Below are 18530 nucleotides of genomic sequence, written 5' to 3'. Positions count from 1 at the left end.
TTTTCACTGGGTTTAAACCTGGTCACTGGTCACTATTTCCTCACTTCCCTTACCACTACTACAGTGGGCTGGGTCTGTTACTCCATTATTCCACGTGGAGTAAGTTCTAGGGTGTTTCATTCTTGTTTCAAAAACACATTTTCCTATAAATATTCTGTGGAAAAGCCTTTGCATGGTTTTATAGTGGTAAGATAATTCTAGAGTGCCACATTTGACAAATGACATCAGCTAGCCTACCCTAGCCATAAACCATTTTAGAACTCTTATGCATAACTTGGCTTCAGGTCAAGGTGGTGTAATATGAACCAGCAGAATATACAGCACAGGGTGTCCTTAGCAGCCAACCTAAAGATCAGCAAAACTCATTCCTGTAAGAGAAGCTCATCTGTGAGGCAAGGTCGAGCCCAGTGTTCATCAGAGAAGGTCTGCTTAATGGAATTTCTCCTTGCCTGTAGGTACTTCTGCTTTGAAACTCTGTGGTGGTCCCTCTGGTTGCATACCTTATACCCATTCCCTCCCACCACCAATTACTGCCTTGTGTTCTTTGCTATAGGTATTTCCATTTTGTTCAGGAATCAGATAGCCATATTCTTCAGGGGATGCTGGCCTCCTTTCCAGCTCCCACAGTGTCCAATCTTTTTTTTTTTTTTTTAAAGGGTTTCCTCATCAGCCTTTTTTTTTTTTTTACTAAATTTATTTATTTATTTTTGACTGCGTTGGGTCTTTGTTGCTGCGTGTGGGCTTCCTCTAGTTGCGGTGAGAGGAGACTACTCTTTGTTGCGGTGCACGGGCTTCTCATTGCGGTGGCTTCTCTTATTGCGGAGCACAGGCTCTAGGTGCACGGGCTTCAGTAGCTGTGGCATGCGGGCTCAGTAGTTGTGGCTCGCGGACTCTAGAGCGCAGGCTTGGTAGTTGTGGCGCACAGGCTTAGTTGCTCCACAGCATGTGGGATCTTCCTGGGTCAGGGCTCGAACCCGTGTCCCCTGCATTGGCAGGCAGATTCTTAACCACTGTGCCACCAGGGAAGTCCCCAGGGTTCAATCTTGTCGGTTTAGATAAATTGTGGTAATTCAATTTCCTTTGCCAGTGATTGGTTTAGGAATAAGCATGTGACTCATAATTCTGGACAATTATGAGAGTAGAGGGAGCTTCTGGGAAGTTCTTGCTGTTCAAAAGGAACACAAAGGAAGATGTTTCTCATTAGGCCACTGGATATAGATTTGTGAAAATATGATGCTTAGCACTGCTGTAATTATCTTGCAACCATGAGAGAATGTGTCTGGAACCAAAAGCCAACACAGTGAAAATGGTGTAATAGAAAGAGGGAAAGAATCTGTATTCCCCCATGAATTCCCCCATGAGTTCATTCCCCCATGAACTCACTGAGCTGCTGAATTAAAGACACGGATACCACCTGACCTCCATATTTCATTGTTATGTGAGATTATAAATGTCCTTCTTATCTAAGCCACTTTGGGTGGATTAGCTGTTCTTACAGCCAAACGCATCCCAACTAATACATCTGTGTTAGCCATATAAACAGATGTGGAAGAATCTTGTAGTAAGTGGTTGCTTACTCCAAAAACATGCATCTTAGTACTGGGGAATTTTCTGTTGGGAGAAAAATGTTTTTACTCATTCCTTTCTTAGTTTCTTCCCTTACAGACATAGCTTGTCTCCAACACCAGACTATGTCTCCCTAAGTACTTTACCACTCTTATTCACGAAGACCTGAGTGAGCCACTGACTTTGATATTTCATCAACATAAAACAGAATGGTAGTGCCATTTACACCAGACACAGGTACAAGGAAAGATGGGCCTTAACAAGCCACTGCGGGCATTTTTTTATCTGTTGTTGTTGTTGTTGTTAACATTGACATTGAGCATTACCATAACCATCAGTCTGTCAAAACCTTCTCTACGTGTTCTACACATAATAGATGTTCAATAAATGTTTGTTGGATGAATGCATGAGTAAACTATATTTGCAAATAGCATGTCAAGAAGGATTTAGAGACTTGGAGATATTTGAGGCTCCATTTTTGAGATAGAAACCCAAGTACTAACTATTCTTTTTCAGCCACATCTAGTTAAAAGCAGCGAGTGTTAAGTAGTGCCCCTCCCTTTTTAAGAATGAGCTGCCCCCTCTCTCCTCTCTTGCTCCGATTCTCATGCTTTCTCGCTCTCTGGAAATTTCAGAATTTAAGTGATCTGATCCTGTGAATATTTTTTTAAAAGCAGATATTTTTATGTCTGCAAGCAGATCTTTCTTTGAAGCCTAAAGATTTCCATCATTGCTCATTAAGAGTTTCTGACGCATAGGGGTGTGTGTGTGTCTGTCTGTGTGTGTGTGCATTTTAAGAGGGCTATGCGGTCATGTCAGTTCTATAGTAATTAGTTTACTGGATGACTTAAAGGCAAGGGACTGTATATAACAGTGCTTTGAAGAAGTGTCTTTGTCAGAAATATTTCATCCAGCAGACTGACTTTGGGATCTGGGGTAAAGATTGGCTTTGTTCAACATCCAGTGTACTTTCCCCCAGGGAAGGGCAGATTTGTGACATTCAGGGTGAGCCTGGGCAAGGAAGAAAATGTCTTCCTGTTTTATTGTGGAAACTTCATCATCTGTCTCAGAGAAGTGAGTCACTTCATACTAAGATTAAATGTCTCCAGAACCAGATCCTTCTCCCTGAGAAAGGTAGAATGACCTCAAAGGAGAGAAAGGAGCATCACGCTAAGATCAGGCTTCTCTGAAGCTCATTCTGCTTCAGAAATTAATTCCTCAGTGGATAGCGCTTCTCCAATAGTCCCACGAAGGAGGACAACGTGCTGGAGCAAAGGAAACCTGCAGGTTAAAGGTGCTTCCTGCAGTCCCTTGTCACCTGTGCGACGACACAAAAATTATTGGCTGAATCCCATTAATTAGTATTAATACTTCCACAGCAGAGTTGCTTGAATCTCAACCTAATACTTAATATTTCCTTATGAAACAGTGACTTGCTTATATGTCTGTCTCTCCCATTAAATTTTAAGTGCCTTGAAACCTGGTCCACGTTTCAAGTCATCTTTGAACTCAGTGCCTGAAATACTTACAGTAGCAGACACTCAGTAAATATTTGGAAGTGGAACTAACACATTATGTAATAGTGAAAAGGCCCAGGCTTAATATAGTTGACAGGTATTTGCTAAGCCTAGAAGAAATAAGGCAGAGACTGTAAATAGAGGTACTTTGCTTATATAACGAGAAGAGTCTGGAATTTGGAATCAGACAGGCCATGTTTCGAATCTGAGCTTTGCAACCCACTGGTTGTTCTACTTTGAGTTCATTGCTTAACCTCCCCAGCCCTCAATTTCATCCTCTGTGAAATGGGAATAATGACAAATTTTTAAATGAGCTGTTGGGAGGGATAAATGAGGTGGTGTTATGGGTTGAATTGTGACCTCCACATTCATATGTTGAAGTCCTAACCCCCAGAGCCTCAGAATGTGACCTGATTTGGAAATAGGGTTCTTGCAGATATAATTAGTTAAGATGAGGTCATACTGAAGTAGGGTGAGCCCCTAATGCAACATGACTGGTGTCCTTATAAAAAGGGGAAATTTGAAGACAGACATACACTCAGGGAGAACACCATGAGAAGCAACCCTGGGAGAAGCAACCCTGTCTGAGAAAGGGAAGGAGAGTTTCACAGAGGGACTACAGTGAATTTCCATCTTGAGGGATGAGTAGAAGTTTGTTTTAAGTAATATGGAAAGTGCAGATATGGGGAGCTGAGTTAAACATGACGAGTCAAGGGGGGGACTTCCTAGAGGAGGAAGTCTGAGCTGAGATTTGAAGGAAGGAGGATGGCATGGAACCCCACGGTGAAAGGAGCATAGTTCAAGTACCTTATCATAGTCAGGGAGACATGTGGGAGAGGAACCTGGAGGTATTGACGGAGGTGAGGACATGAAAGGTCTTACTGGCCATGCTAAGTAGTCTAGACTTTATCCTGTTGACAGTAAATAATGTATATATATATATTTTAAAAATAAATTCATTTATTTATTTTTGGCTGTGTTGGGTCTTCGTTGCTCTGTGTGGCTTTTCTCTAGTTGCAGCGAGCAGGGGCTGCTCTTCGTTGCGGTGCATGGGTTTCTCATAGCGGTGGCTTCTCTTGTTGTGGAGCACGGGCTCTAGGCGCTTGTGCTTCCGTAGTTGTGGCTCGCAGGCTCTTGAGCGTAGGCTTCAGTAGTTGTGGCACGTGGGCTTAGTTGCTCCGCGGCATGTGGAATCTTCCTGGACCAGGACTCAAACCCGTGTCTCCTGCACTGGCAGGTGGATTCTTAATCACTGCGCCACCAGGGAAGCCCCAACAGTAAATAATATTTTTATTGTGGTAAAATATACATAACATAAAATTTAACATTTTAATCATTTTTAAGTGTGCAATTCAGTGGCATTAAGTACATTCACAATGTTGTATGTACATCACCCTCATCCTTTTACAGAACTTTACACCCTCATCCCAAACAGAAACTCTTCTCATTAAACATACATTCCCCCACTTTCCCGCTCCTATCCCCAGACTCTTTTCTACTTTCAACCACTACTTTACTTTCAATCTCTATGAATTTGCCTATTCTAGGAACCTCATATAGGTGGAATCATGCAGTATTTGTCCTTTTGTGCCAGTCCACATCACATAATGTTTTCAAGGTTCACCCATTTGTAGCATGTATCAGAAGTTCATTTTTAAGCCTGAATTTTCTTCCTATCTATCTATTATCTATCTATCTGTCTATCTATCTATCTACCCATACATACATTTTGTTAATTCACTCATCTGTTGATGGCATCTGGTTTTTTTCTACCTTTTGGCTATTGTGAATAACGCTACTCTGAACATTGGTGTACAAGTATCTGTTTCAGTTCCTGATTTTAATTTGGGAGGTATATGCCTAGAAGTAAAATTGTTGGATCATATGGTAATTCTATGTTTAACTTTTTGAGGAATCATCAAACAGTTTTTCACAGCAGCTATACCATTTTACATTCTTACCAGCAATAAACAAGGATTCCAGTTTCTCCGTATCCTCCCCAACACTTGTTATTTCGTGGGTTTTTTGATAGTAGCTATCCTAAAGGGTGTGAAGTTGTATCTCATTGTGGTTTTGAGTTGCATTTCCCTAAGGACTGATGTTGAGTATCTTTTCATGTGCTTATGAGCTATTTGCCTATCACCTTTGGAGAAAAGTCTATTCAAATCCTTTGCCTTTTTAATTGTGTTGTTTCCCTTTTTTGTTGTAGGATTGTAGGAGTTCTTTATGAATTCTGGATATTAATTGCTTAGCAGATATATGATTTGCAAATATTTTCTCCCATTCCATGCGTTGCCTTTTCACTTTTTTCATAGTGCCCTTTGATGCACCAAAGGGGACTAAATAATTTTAAGCAGAGAATTGATATTTCCCAATTGGCATGTAAAGGGTGGATTGGAGTGGAGTGAGGTCAAAAGGCAGGGAAACAGATTAAATAGCCACACTATCCCGGCAAGACATGGTAGGTTCTGAGTTGAAACAGAGAAAAACTTGAAAGGTAGACATTTAGGAAGCAAAGGCAACAGGATTCTGGTGATAGTGTAGAGAAAAAAAGGGACAGAGGGAGGAAAAAGTGTTGGGAAACTACTTCCATATTCAGCAAGAGATGATGAGAACCTGAAAAGGGAACATTGATGAGAGCAGAGAAGGGGCCACATTTGAGGAGATTAAGTTCCAAGTGATTGGACAGGTGTGAGAAAGGGAGGCGTGATGAATAACCCCAAGCATGGGCAATCCAGTAAAATATGGCCTTAATTTACAGTTAACAACCTAAATTAAATTAGTCTCTGGCACAGACTAGCCTAGATGTGTTGGTTCCTGTAGTAGCCGGGTTTACTGGAGCCTGCCCTGAGTCATCCTTCCCTCACTTTCCACTAAAGTCATTTCTCCTTGTAAAAGTATCTTCTATGATTGATCACTATGACATGATTTATCAACCTCGAATCCTTTTTTGGAAGGGTATGGAATAAATAAATGTAAAAAACATAAGCCCATATTGTAATCTGGAGCTTTGTGACTTTGAATAAGGACCTAAACTCCATAAGCTTCTGTGTGCTTCCATGTTTGTTAAATATAATATAATTTATATTAATTAATATAAGTCTATATTTTAATGGCACCTTCCCCATGCAGATGCTGTGAGGATCAAACGGAAATAATTCAGATCAAACCCTTAGCACTGGGCCTGGACACAGGAAACCTCAATACATATAAGCTGCTGCAGTCGCTGCAGTCTTTGCTCTTCCACCCCCATATCCGATGGCCAAGCCCAGTTGGATCTAAAACAGCTTGAAGGCTGTGGCACAGCAGTGAGCAGTGCAGGCAATCTGTGCAGGCCAGAGCCTCTGGCTCTTCATCCAGTGAGTATTGTGAAAGAATCATACCCTTGGAATCGGAAAATTGTGGGTTGAAATCTTGAATCTTCTGTTGACTAGCTTTATGGCTTCTTCTCCTTAAGACTCAAGAGGGCGTGACAGCAGGTCAGTCCCAGTGGTGAAGGGAACACTGGTCGCTTCTCACAGAAATTTGTCACTGTGTTTTGTCTGTCTTCAGAGGCATGACATCCAGTAGAAATGGCAGCTTCTCTCACTTGGAGCCCAGATCTAGAGTTGAATCCCCTACCTATAGGAATATGGTGGTCAGCCTGGATGGTACACAGGATTGCACTTCAGAATGTTTATGGTGCTGGGTAAGAGAACTAGCACATATTGTGTATCAAAGCCCACCGATCATTATCACCTATAAGGTGCATCTTCCCCCACCCTCAGGGGAAGTGACACCATGGAGGGCTCAGTCCCCAGCTTGTTGGCCACTTCTGAACCTCAGGAGTGTGGGTTACAGCCGTCTAGCTGTAATAGTGCATCACAAGGTGACTTCCTGACAGGCTGTCTCTGCCAACAAAAGGTTGCAGCTGTTTCATAGCTGAGAGTGCGAAGGACTTGGAAATGACTGCATTTAAATAAGCATTTTCTGCCCCATGGGTTCAGTTAGCAATGGTTATGTCAAGCATTTAAAGGTGTTGTACCCCATCGAGCTATATTTCTACAGGGAAATGTTAAGGAAAGATGCAACTATACGTGTACAAAGAGAGATTAAGAAACCATAGTCTGAAACCACATGATTTTAATATTTCTAACACAGGCTAACCCAAGCTCTGGAGAATATGTGACACCACCCCTCCCCCTACAAAAAAAGGGCAAAATGGCAGCTTTTATGATTTTTTTATTTAATTCTCTTAATGCGAATTAGCTTGTCAGTGTATTTTGTCTGCCTTCAAAGGAGTTAAATACAGTGGAGAGTGCTAGTCACAAACACGTGTATTCCACAAGCTAGCACTGACCCATACACATTTCAAATTTGAATTAATTGCTGACATTAAAGATTGGGGAGGGCAGCAATATTCAGGATTTCAAAACTGCTGGGAAGTTATGTTTGCTTGGGTCCCCTGACAAAGCAAATGCCAAGATGGGATTAAATATGCAAAAATTTTATTAGGGAAAATGCTTCTATGAGGAAAAAATAGGGAGAAGCCCAGAGAAGGCTGGGAGGGCAAGTCTGAGCAGCAGTGAAGGAGAGAGGAAGGGAAAGTTGGGTTGAAGTGTTCTAGGCTGCCGAGCAGTCTGAGGAGGATTCAGCAAAGAGTGGAGAGTCCTGGGGGCAAAGCTGGCTGTCAGAGGAGTCCTGTGTCTCCCAGGAATGGGTCTGCTAGTATCCCTGCTGCCCTCAGCCATTGGCTGGGCACAGACACTGGGAAGTATGACTTCTGCACAGACTCAGCCATGGGCTTCAGAGTGCAACAGCTGGGGCATTGGTCAACTGAGCTCTCTCTGGTTGGAGGTCTGCAAGTGCATCCCAATGTCTGCCACTGAAGCCATCTCCGGGTAGAGGGTATCTAACAGGCCGTTAATCAACCTAAAAAAAGCATGCCCAGAATATTCCCTGCCAGGGAGCAAAGACTTAAAATAGCCAGCCACTCCTTCCTCTCATCCTTACATCCTTCGAACACTGTGTCTTTACCTGTCCACTAAGGTCTTGTATTTGTACGACACTCCTCTGAAAACTCTAGATAAACAAATACATGTATATACATATATATGAATGTATATGTGTATGTACCTAAAGAAAAAAGAGCAATCTCAAAACGTATTAATTATAGTATAAATGCTAAATGAGTTTGCAGTGAGCAGAATGGGGGTTTGAACTAAAAATCTTAAAGGTCGTTTTCAGTCCCAATAGCTATACTTCTTTAATTGTTCTTAGGGAAAGATTCTTAAAGGAGTAGACTGTTTTCAATACCCTTTTTCTCTAACTATAAAAGTAAAATGTGCTCTTTGAAAAATGAAGAAATATATTTTAAAATCAATCACCCCAAATTCTACCACAGAAATCATTAACATTTTAATATTTTTCAGAGCATATGTGTATATCTTTTAACTTTTTTATGATCTTGCTAACATATAATTTGATATCCTTTTTTTATAGTATAATGTATCAAACATTTCCCCATATCATTAAAAACTCCTTAGCACGGTATGTATTAGCATACATCTCTGAATATTTCCTTATGATAAATTCCTAGAAGGCTAGTAATTGCTAAGGCAAAGGGCATGCAACCTTCTAATGCTTTTGATCTATATTGATAAATTACTTTATCAGTGGCATATAAGGGTACCTGTTTCCCTAAACCTTCCTTAACTCTAAAGACAGTATTTTAAAAAAAAAACCCTTGTCAGTTATGGAGAAAATGGCATCATATTTTTAATTTATTTCCTTTAAACGCTAGTAATATTTAACTTTTTATTTATTTTATTAGTAATTTATAGTTCATCTTTGATGAATTATTTCTTCACGTCCTTGACCAGTTTTCTATCAAATTTGTGCATTTTTATTATTGGTTTACAGGACTCTTTACATATTAATGACCTAACCATTTATCTATCAAATATATCACAAATATTACCCATGTGTCATTTACTTTTTAATTTTGTTTATGATGTTTTTCTAATGTACAATTGTTTCATGCATTCAAAACTAATGATCTTTTCATTTATGATTTCTGCTTAGATAAGCCTTACCTATTTCAAGATTATATAAAAATTTACCTATGATTTATTTATTTTTCTACTGAAAAGAATATAAAAGTGACTTTACTTTTCACATTTAAAAATGTCAGCCATCTGGGATTTATTTTTATATATTTCTCAAGGTAAGAATCTAATTTTGTCATTTTGTAAATTGTTACCAGTTTGTTCCAACACTATTTATAGCATAATCTAGCCTTTCCCATTTATTTGAATTTTCATCTTTATTACACACAAGGATAGTATTTTTAAATTTTTGTGGGTTTAAAAAATCTCCTTTTGATTCATTTCCAGTTTTACTGCACTGCCATCCAAGAATGTGGCCTATACATTTCTCTACTTTGGGAAATATACCAGCCTTTCTCTTTTGCTGACCACAGTGGATCTCAGCCACTGTGAACTACTGTGTGGTATTTTGAAAAGTAAATTGCTACTACTCATAAAATATTTAAATTTGTGATTGGTGTACATATGAATTAGAGTCTATTTGATATATCACCAATAATAATATCATTCTCATTCACTGGCATTACAATTGTTTTTTTCCTCAGTTTTACTGACATATATAACCCTGTATAAGTTTAAGGTACAGAGTGTAATGACTTGACTTACATATACTGTGAAATGATTTCCTCAATAAATTTAGTTAACATCCATCATCTCACAGAGATACCAAAAAAAAAAAAAAGAAAAGAAAAGAAAAAAAATATTTTCCTTGTGATGAGAATTCCTAGGAGGCATGACAATTCTTTACAGTGGGGCAGACATGTAGGAGCAGTATGGAACCCCATCAGTTGTGGGTTCCTGCTGTGGCTCCTTACCCTGGTGTCCACGAGGCCTAATCATTATAGGGTTCCTGTTCTTGAATTTCCAGAAGGACTCTGCTTCCTGTGATGCTTTCTAAAGTCTTACAGTAATTCTTCCTAGTCCCTCCAACTCAAGCTAGTATGATTAAGCTTCTATTCCTTACAATGAACAAAGCCTAACTAAAACACCACCACTTTCTTCAGCACAGGAAGAAGGGACCAGTTTTTACCAATCAGAACAGTAACCTGACAAGGTGGACATGAAACTCAAGCATGGATCTCTCAGGAAGGCAGGCAGCCCTGGTGAGTGGGAGACTTCTACTGGGTGGCGGAGTTTGCCCGTGGTGGGGTAGCCCACCATTGCCTGGGCTAGGCTCTCTCTCCAGTATCTCCCTTACCACCTGGCCCTGAGCACTACTGCAGTGGGATCTGACTCTGCACTTGGCTGTTTGGTACACTTCCAAGAGGTTTGTAGGGATGATTCACTACTCCCTGGCAAGTCTAGCTCCAGCCTCTCTGCATGGGTGACAGTGAGATTCCATCACAAACTCCTTCTTCTAGTTCCTTGGGTCTTGCTTTTGCATTTAGCGGATTGAGGGTTGCCTTTATTTTCTTTCAAATGGGTCTCACTTCATTTAAAGAAAGTATCTAACAAATATTTTTTAGATTTTTCTGGATTGTGGTAGCATCTTAATTGAGTTTCTCAGATAGTTACAGATTTCCTCCTATTTTTAAAAATTCCTTTGAAGGAGCAGGAAGGAGTTAAGCCCTTGTGCTCAATTATCATCATGAGTTGAAAATTACATTTTCCAGTTTAATTCTTTTTTTCTCTCACTTAAAACCAAAAAGTTTTAATTTTTACATAATACCTCCTTATTGAATCTGCCCAACTAATCGAGGGGAAAATGCAATGAAAGCAAATCACCTGGTAGAAATATCAGGATATCTTTAATAGCTGTAAAGTATTATTTAACATGTAATTTGGATACTCTCAGAATAATAGGCACTGTGTTCTGTGGGGTTTTTTGCTCTATTCTTTTCTCCATACATTCTTTTTTTTTTTTTGCGGTACGCGGGCCTCTCACTGTTGTGGCCTCTCCCGTTGTGGAGCACAGGCTCCGGACGCGCAGGCTCAGTGGCCATGGCCCATGGGCCCAGCCGCTCCGCGGCATGTGGGATCTTCCCAAACCGGGGAACGAACCCGTGTCCCCTGCATTGGCAGGCGGACTCTCAACCACTGCGCCACCAGGGAAGCCCTCTCCATACCTTCTTTGTTCTCTCTCTTCTCTCCATAGTCAGTTCATATTAGGATACCTAGTGGGTGATTTTAGGAATAAATAACTCATTCATGAAACACAATTTGAGCCCCACCATTTACAAAGCTTTCAGCAAAAGGTTATAGGAAATGTAAAGGGTAACCAGGTGCTGGCTATAGCAATTGCCATTATAAGCAAGCTTCACGAGAAGAGCACATGAAAAGGTGTTCAGCATGATTAGTCATTAGGGAAATGCAAATCAAGCCTACAATGAGGCACAACTTCACACGCACTAGGACAGCTAGAAGAAAAAAGGCAGGCAATAACAAGCGTCTGGGAAGATGCGGAGAACTTGGAACCCTCCTATTCTTTGAGGTGGTGAAAATGTTCCAGAATTACAGAGTGGTGACGGTTGCCCAGTCATGTCGATATACTGAAAACGACTGAATTGTACAATTTGCAAGACACGTATTTGACATGTATTAGTCAGAATGGGTTAAGTACTATAACAAATAAACCAAATCTCAAAGGTCTTTAACATAACCCTAAAACTTCAATAGGAAGTAGGGGAGGAAGAGCTCAATTCTGACAAGGGGGACTTTGGAAAGCCTCTCAGAACGAATGACTTCTAAGCCATACCACAGAGAACAAGTGATAATACAGTAGCCATCTACAAATAGCTAAGTGTGCCGAACACCAGGCCTTTATTTCTAATTCTCTATATACATAGTATGGTCACTCTGCTGCAGATGAAGAACCTGAGGCTCAGTGGTCAAGATGTCTTCCCCACATGACAGAGCTAGTGAGTGGCAGAGAATACTGGGATCAGCTGAGAGGCAAGCTCTTGATATGTGTAGGGGTTTGAGTAGTCTACACAGAGGGACATGAGCAAGGGCACAGGGGTAGAACACAGCAGAATATGGAAGGGGAAACAGCAAATCAGCTGGGTAGCTGGGCCACCATCCATCCAGTTAGCGACTGGAACTGAGAATCGGCTTGGAAAGGTAAGCAGAGGCCAAATTATGGAAGGTTTTGTGTCGTGATGGAGAAGTTTAGAATTCATTCTGGACCATCAAAGAGCTGGAGGCATGTAAGCTAAATGGACCTGTGCCTTAGAGAAGGGACTCTGACAGCAACAAGGATAGTGTTCAACCAGAGGGTCTGAAGCCAAGGTGACTGACTAAGAGTCCAGCAGAGAGGGACTGAGGCCCGGACTGGGGTTGCAGAACTAAGCAAGGAGGAAAGGAGGAAAAGAATAAAGCCACCATTTCAAACTGGTGAAAGCATTTTAAATGTTCATGCTAATGCTTACCTTACATCGACACTGAGCGTTCTGAATAAGGCACAGCTGTTCATCGACAGAGGTATTTTGGACCAAGGACTGATTTAATTAAACTGAATGCTGAAGCATAGAAATGTCATCATGTCTCAAGCCTTCTAGCCACCTTTGCGCTGTAACCTCCTACCTCTGTCAATAGTCTTCTGGCTAGAAGAACCCACAGGAAGCTTCTGATTAGCCAGCAGGTGTCACGGCCTGACAGGGTTAATCCTTTTTTCTTGCTCTGGCCCCTCGCAAGTGATAAAGACCACTCTGGAGAAGACGGAAAGTGTACTGAGGCTACCTATCATCCAGCAGATTCCAAGATAAAATTGTTCTTTTCTGTGCCCAGTGGCCACCGTCAACGTGTAGTCTAAGCAGCAGGTCTAAGAGCAAACCCCAGCTCTGTCACTTATTAGTTGGGGTAAGCTTGGTGGTGGCCGTATTACTTAAACTTGCTGTTCCTCAGATCTCGCCTCTAGAAAATGGAGATATTCCTAATAACTTTATTCCTTTATAGCATTGCAGGGGGACTTAAATCAGTTAAAACATGTGGGGGAGATTAGAAAACTGCTTGATATACACTAACACCCAAAAACCACTTGAAACACTTGTTTTGGAATTTTTCAGTTCCTTCCTTTCCTTTAAGAATATGATCTGAAAAGAGTAGATTGTTTATCTCTCAATGACAGCAATATTTTCCATTAACTTGTAAAAACTTTAATTCTCCAATTATATCTCAACTGAAAATAAACTAACACTTTGTAACAGAAAAATAAAATAAAATAAAAACTTTAATTCTCAGTAATTGAATCTGAAATCAGTCCATAACATCAGAACCAGCATAGCTTTTGAACTGCAGTGTAATGAGAGGTAATGACTTATTAGCTTTTTTAGGGGTTCTTGCTTAATTATGGTGAAGGAAGCTGCAACTTTTTATGTTTACCTCCTCAATATTGTTTCACTTTCTGAAAGGGAGTAGGGGAAGGAGAGGGGGTTTTCAAAGAGGGAAAGTTGAGATGGAGATGAAAAATTTTTGTTTGTTTCTGTTTTTACTCTCTCTTTTTCACACACACGCCCACACTTACGCACACACACGCACACAATTTCCTTTTCTACTTTAGCCACATTCCTTTGGTTATATCACAGTTGCTGAAGTTTCTGGATGTCAATATTTCCTTTCCATTGTCACTAAGAGGAGCCCACATAGTGACTTAATAAGTTAATAGCAACCCTTACTCCTGAGGCTGTATAGAGTTCCCACTGCCTGGCTCGAGTGCTATAGGAACGTCAAGGTCTTCAGTTCTCACAGAGCTTACAGTTGATTGGAGAGACAAGACCAACACGTGAAATAACAATACTATTAGCACATATAAGCTGGAAGCAAGATAGGACTCTAATGACTTCAGCGTCTGGAGATTCATCTGTTACACCCACAGTGGTGGAGCTGTTGTGTGACCTGAGAAAAGGGGCTCCAAGCTGGAAAGCGAACTTCCGCTATGTGGAGAAGGCCATGAAACAAGGAGAGGAAGCAGACAGCCTGGGGGCGGGGGTGGGGGGTGGTGGTTGGCCGACCCCTCCCAGGTACTGGGAGTTCCCCTCCCTCTGCTCCATTCTTCTCTTTGACCTGTGGCTGAATCTCACTCCTTGGTCATGGATTCCTAACACTTCTTGCTCCAAGTGACTATGTTCCATGTTTTCATCTACTCCAATTTTGAAAATGAAATAAAGAAAATACATACCCTAAGGAGAAACCAGAGGAAGAAAAAAAAAACAGATGTAAGAATCATAATTTTCCTATCTAGAAAATCAGGTTACTCAAAGTACTTCACACATAGTTGAGAGACCAGTTAGAACCATTAGCAAGTTGTTAGCACTGACTTTAAACTCCCTGCTCTGATGTAGCCCCAACCATTCAGAAGGAGCTGTGTGGTGTCACTAGAATTAACCATTATAAGAAAAATACAAAAACAACACTCAATCCACAACTGCTTTGGGTCCATTACCTGGGTAATGTGCATTGTGGTACCCCCAAAGAAGATTTAAACATTTAAACACACACACACACACACACACACACACAACTCTCTAGTCTCAAATCAATAGCTACTGATCTTGATGCCACCATAAAGATATGGAAGGACCCCAGTAGTATAAGTCTGTAAAATTTCAGCAAGTGAGAGCAACTATGGATTTTCCAAAGGTTCAGAAACTCAGAGGCTGGGGTTCTTCAGCCATTGTAGGAGTTAGACTGAGGTATAAAAGTGGGAGAGGTTGAAGAGAAAACATGTTTCCAACAGTTAAGAATGTGGGCTCTGGCATTTGACTGATGAAAATCAATCTTGGCCTTGTGCTAATTAACTCACCCCTCTGTGCTTCCATTTCCACATCTGCATGGGAATGATGATAATATTCATATCTCTCTGGTTGCTTTGCCGGGAAGATGAAGTGAGTTAGCTCATGTACATTATGAATTACACAATACCATGCTTACCACACAGCAGACAATCAGTGTTAGCTGTTATTGCACGGAGCAAGTACAAAGAAAGCACATTTCAGAGTAGTACTTATTTTAGGATCACTTGTTTCTGAATAATCCTGCCAAAGCTACTTTTGACTTGATTATTCAGAAAAATTAACCAGATTGGAAGCTTTTTTAAAATAAATCACATAGGGCTTCCCTGGTGGCACAGTGGTTGAGAGTCCGCCTGCCGATGCAGGGGACATGGGTTCGTGCCCTGGTCTGGGAAGATCCCACATGCCGCGGAGCGGCTGGGCCCGTGAGCCATGGCCACTGAGCCTGTGTGTCCCGAGCCTGTGCTCCACAACGGGAGAGGCCACAACAGTGAGAGGCCCGTGTACCGCAAAAAAAGAAAAAAGAAAAAAGAAAAAAGAAATCACATAAATTGAATTCATTTAAATTCATATGAGAAATTATAGGAGGCAGCAGTGTATAGATTTTACTATCTTTTATTCAATCAACCTGTACTTTCATTGGTTTCTTTTTTTACAGTCAGTGGTAAAGGGACCCTATATGTCTTAGTCAGTTTGGGCTGCTAAAACAAAATACCGCAGGCTGGGTAACTTAAACAAGATATATCTACTTCTCACAGTTCTAGAGGCTGGAAGTCTGAGATCAAAGTGCTAGCATGGTCAAGTTCTTGGTAAGGGCCCTTTTCCCAGTTTGCTTGTGTTCTGGGTGGGGAGAGGCGGAGTGGAGGAGAGCTCTCTGGGTTCTTCTTATAAGAGCACTAATCTCACCATGAGGCCTCCTGCTCCCCACCATGACCTCATCTCCCAAAGGCCTACCTCCTCCTAATACCACCAGCATCGGGGATTAAGGCTCCAACGTATGAATTCGGGGATACAAACATTCAATCCATAACGCTGTACTTAAAAGAAACGTATGAAACAAAAATTTCAAACTTATGTGTTATAAATCGTTCTATAGAGCCAAATATTTATAAGTTAAAGCTTTAGAAATAAAAGAAAATCAGTTATGAAAGAAGTGCCTTTGAAGGTTAAAACTTAACTTTTCTGGGCAAAAGAGATTTTTTTTTTGAAAATTGTATTTAGAGTGTTTGAAGATACATAAGCACAGAGGGGTGAAGTAATTAGCACAGTCTAATACAAATGTATAGTAGATTGAGATTGTGCTGACCAAACAGATGTGCAGGCAACTCCTGCTGTGTGGTTTAGGGCAGGGGTCCCCAACCCCCGGTCCATGGACTGGTACCGATCCTCGGCCTGTTAGGAACAGGGCCGCACAGCAGGAGGTGAGCGGCTGGCGAGTGATTGAGGCTTCATCTGCCACTCCCCGTTGCTCCCCATTGCTTGCCTCACTGCCCAAACCCCCCCCCCCAGAAAAACTGTCTTCCACAAAACCAGTCCCTGGTACCACAAAGGTTGAGGACCACTGGTTTAGGGTACATACCTAAGCCTCTGCAGCACCTCAGAGGCCCATCCTGTCTGCACCCCACCTCCCACTGTACCCTTCCTACCCTCTCTTCTGCAGTCCTTACCCGAATCCCCATGGTCCCACTGCCCCTGCTGTGGCTACGTGCAAGAAAATGTGTGTGCAGGGGACTTCCCTGGCGGTCCAGTGGTTAAGACTCCAAGCTTCCACTGCAGGGTTCAATCCCTGGTCTCCGAACTAAGATCCTGCATGCCCCCTGGCAAGGCCCAAAAAACAAAAAAAAGAAAGAAAATGTGTGTGTGTCATGGTTGTGGTGGTGATGGGAATCTCCACTCCCATGTCCTCCACATTTGGGGGAGAAAGGAATGGTGCCCCAGGGATCCCAGGTAAATGAGAAATGAATGTTCACTTTAAAAAAAATGTTTATCAGAGCAGTTAATTTCTACAGAAATACCAGCACCAAACAGGGTTTACTGAGAGGCAAAAAGGGCTTAAGTTCCACGACACCTTATTCACATGAGCCTTTCCCAGGGGGCTTTTGCACTTTTAGCTTCCTTATCTAAGGAAGTGGCTCCCCAAATTGTAAGTGATTCAAACCCTACAAAACCTGGATTGTTTCTGGTCAGCACTATAGGTTAATTATGGGATTCCTTTCATGGACTTCTGTGACTATCCTGAGAACCTTACTACCACATAAAATGTTGCTTCTAAGGAGTAGTTTCTAGTGAGAATTAACACAACATACCACCTGTTCTCAGCCCTGGGAAGATGTCTGGTCCCTAAACTAGGTTCTTAACAAACGTTTGCTGATTGAATAATAATGAAATAAATGAAGGGAAAATGGATATACTTGAAGCACTTACTGAGTACTTCTCTCTGGAGGGTAGGATTATGGTGATTTTTATTTCCTTCATACCTGGCTGAGTTTCTGAAATTTTTCCACAGTGAACATGTATTATTTTGAATAATTAAAAACTTGCTTTAAAAGTTCATAGTATGGATTTTGTAAACTTATACATTTATGGAGTGCTTGCTCTGTGGCCTTCCGTTACTTCTGAGGATATCAATTTAGAGGAGACCTACATTGCCTTGCTCTCAAGAAATCTATGGTGCCAGTCACTGTTCTGAGCCCTGAAAAGATAGATTACAACACAGGTCAACATTTATAGAGCTTGGTCTATTCAGGTGGTAGTGAGGGAAGGAGAGAATTGGGGAAGGAGAAAAACCTGGTTATCCTCAAGCATCCTTTTATATAGAATTATATGTAAATAAACACACACACACACACATCTTAGTGATATACTTCTTTCATCTTACCATAGGAGGTTTTTAGGAGTGGCCTAAAAACCCCAGAGAAATGTTGACTACATTTGGATAAACCTAGCAGATGGATTTTCACTCCCAACTTTAAGAAGGAATGCAAAGAGGAAAAAAAAAAAAGTCTACCAAATTACCAAATCTGGGATTAAACTATATATTTGAAAGAACAGCTCATATTTATTGAGTTCTTACCATGTGTCAGGCATTATGCAAAGTTTTTTATATGCATTGCCACCTCATTTTATTTTCCTTTTATTTTGACAACATGCCTATGAGATAGGAACTAGTATCACCAATCCCATTTTACAGATGAGGGAAGGAAGGCTGAAAGAAATAACAAGTCACCTAAGGTAACAGAGATGGCGGCTGCAGTGCCTGACTGGAATCCTAATTAGCCTACCAGCCCTTCTAAACCACTCCTCTTCGGGAGGCCAGATTACAAAGAATTCTGGTTCCAAAGAGAAAAATAAACTAGAATATGGATAATTTAAAAAAAATGGAATACAAAGGAGTTTCAAAAACAATGTGATACCAGCCTTTCAAATTAAAAAAGTAAAAACACTGGAAAACCATTTTCTTTTTTCTTTTTGCTCAAAAAGGCCAACTTCCTAGACATTATGGGTGGGTTATTAACTCATTTCATTAAACTAAATTATGAATTTGCTTTTCAAGTAAGTGTCTCATCACTGTCACAGCTCCGATGTGTCCTTTCCTGTTTTCCAACTTCATCTTGGCTCAAAGTAAGAAATGA

The 18530-nt window shown here is 41.0% G+C and overlaps 1 protein-coding gene across 1 annotated transcript in view; it reads left to right on the top strand.

Annotated features, from left to right (window-relative positions):
* Positions 1–18530, top strand: part of TSEN15 (tRNA splicing endonuclease subunit 15) — a 538803-nt gene that overhangs the window by 264779 nt on the left and 255494 nt on the right. The window lies entirely within an intron of this gene.

This window comes from Tursiops truncatus, chromosome 1, assembly GCF_011762595.2.
Source record: "Tursiops truncatus isolate mTurTru1 chromosome 1, mTurTru1.mat.Y, whole genome shotgun sequence".
Lineage (NCBI taxonomy): Eukaryota > Metazoa > Chordata > Mammalia > Artiodactyla > Delphinidae > Tursiops > Tursiops truncatus.
The sequence above is the reverse complement of the archived record's forward strand: the minus strand, read 5'-3'. Positions and strand labels throughout refer to the sequence as shown.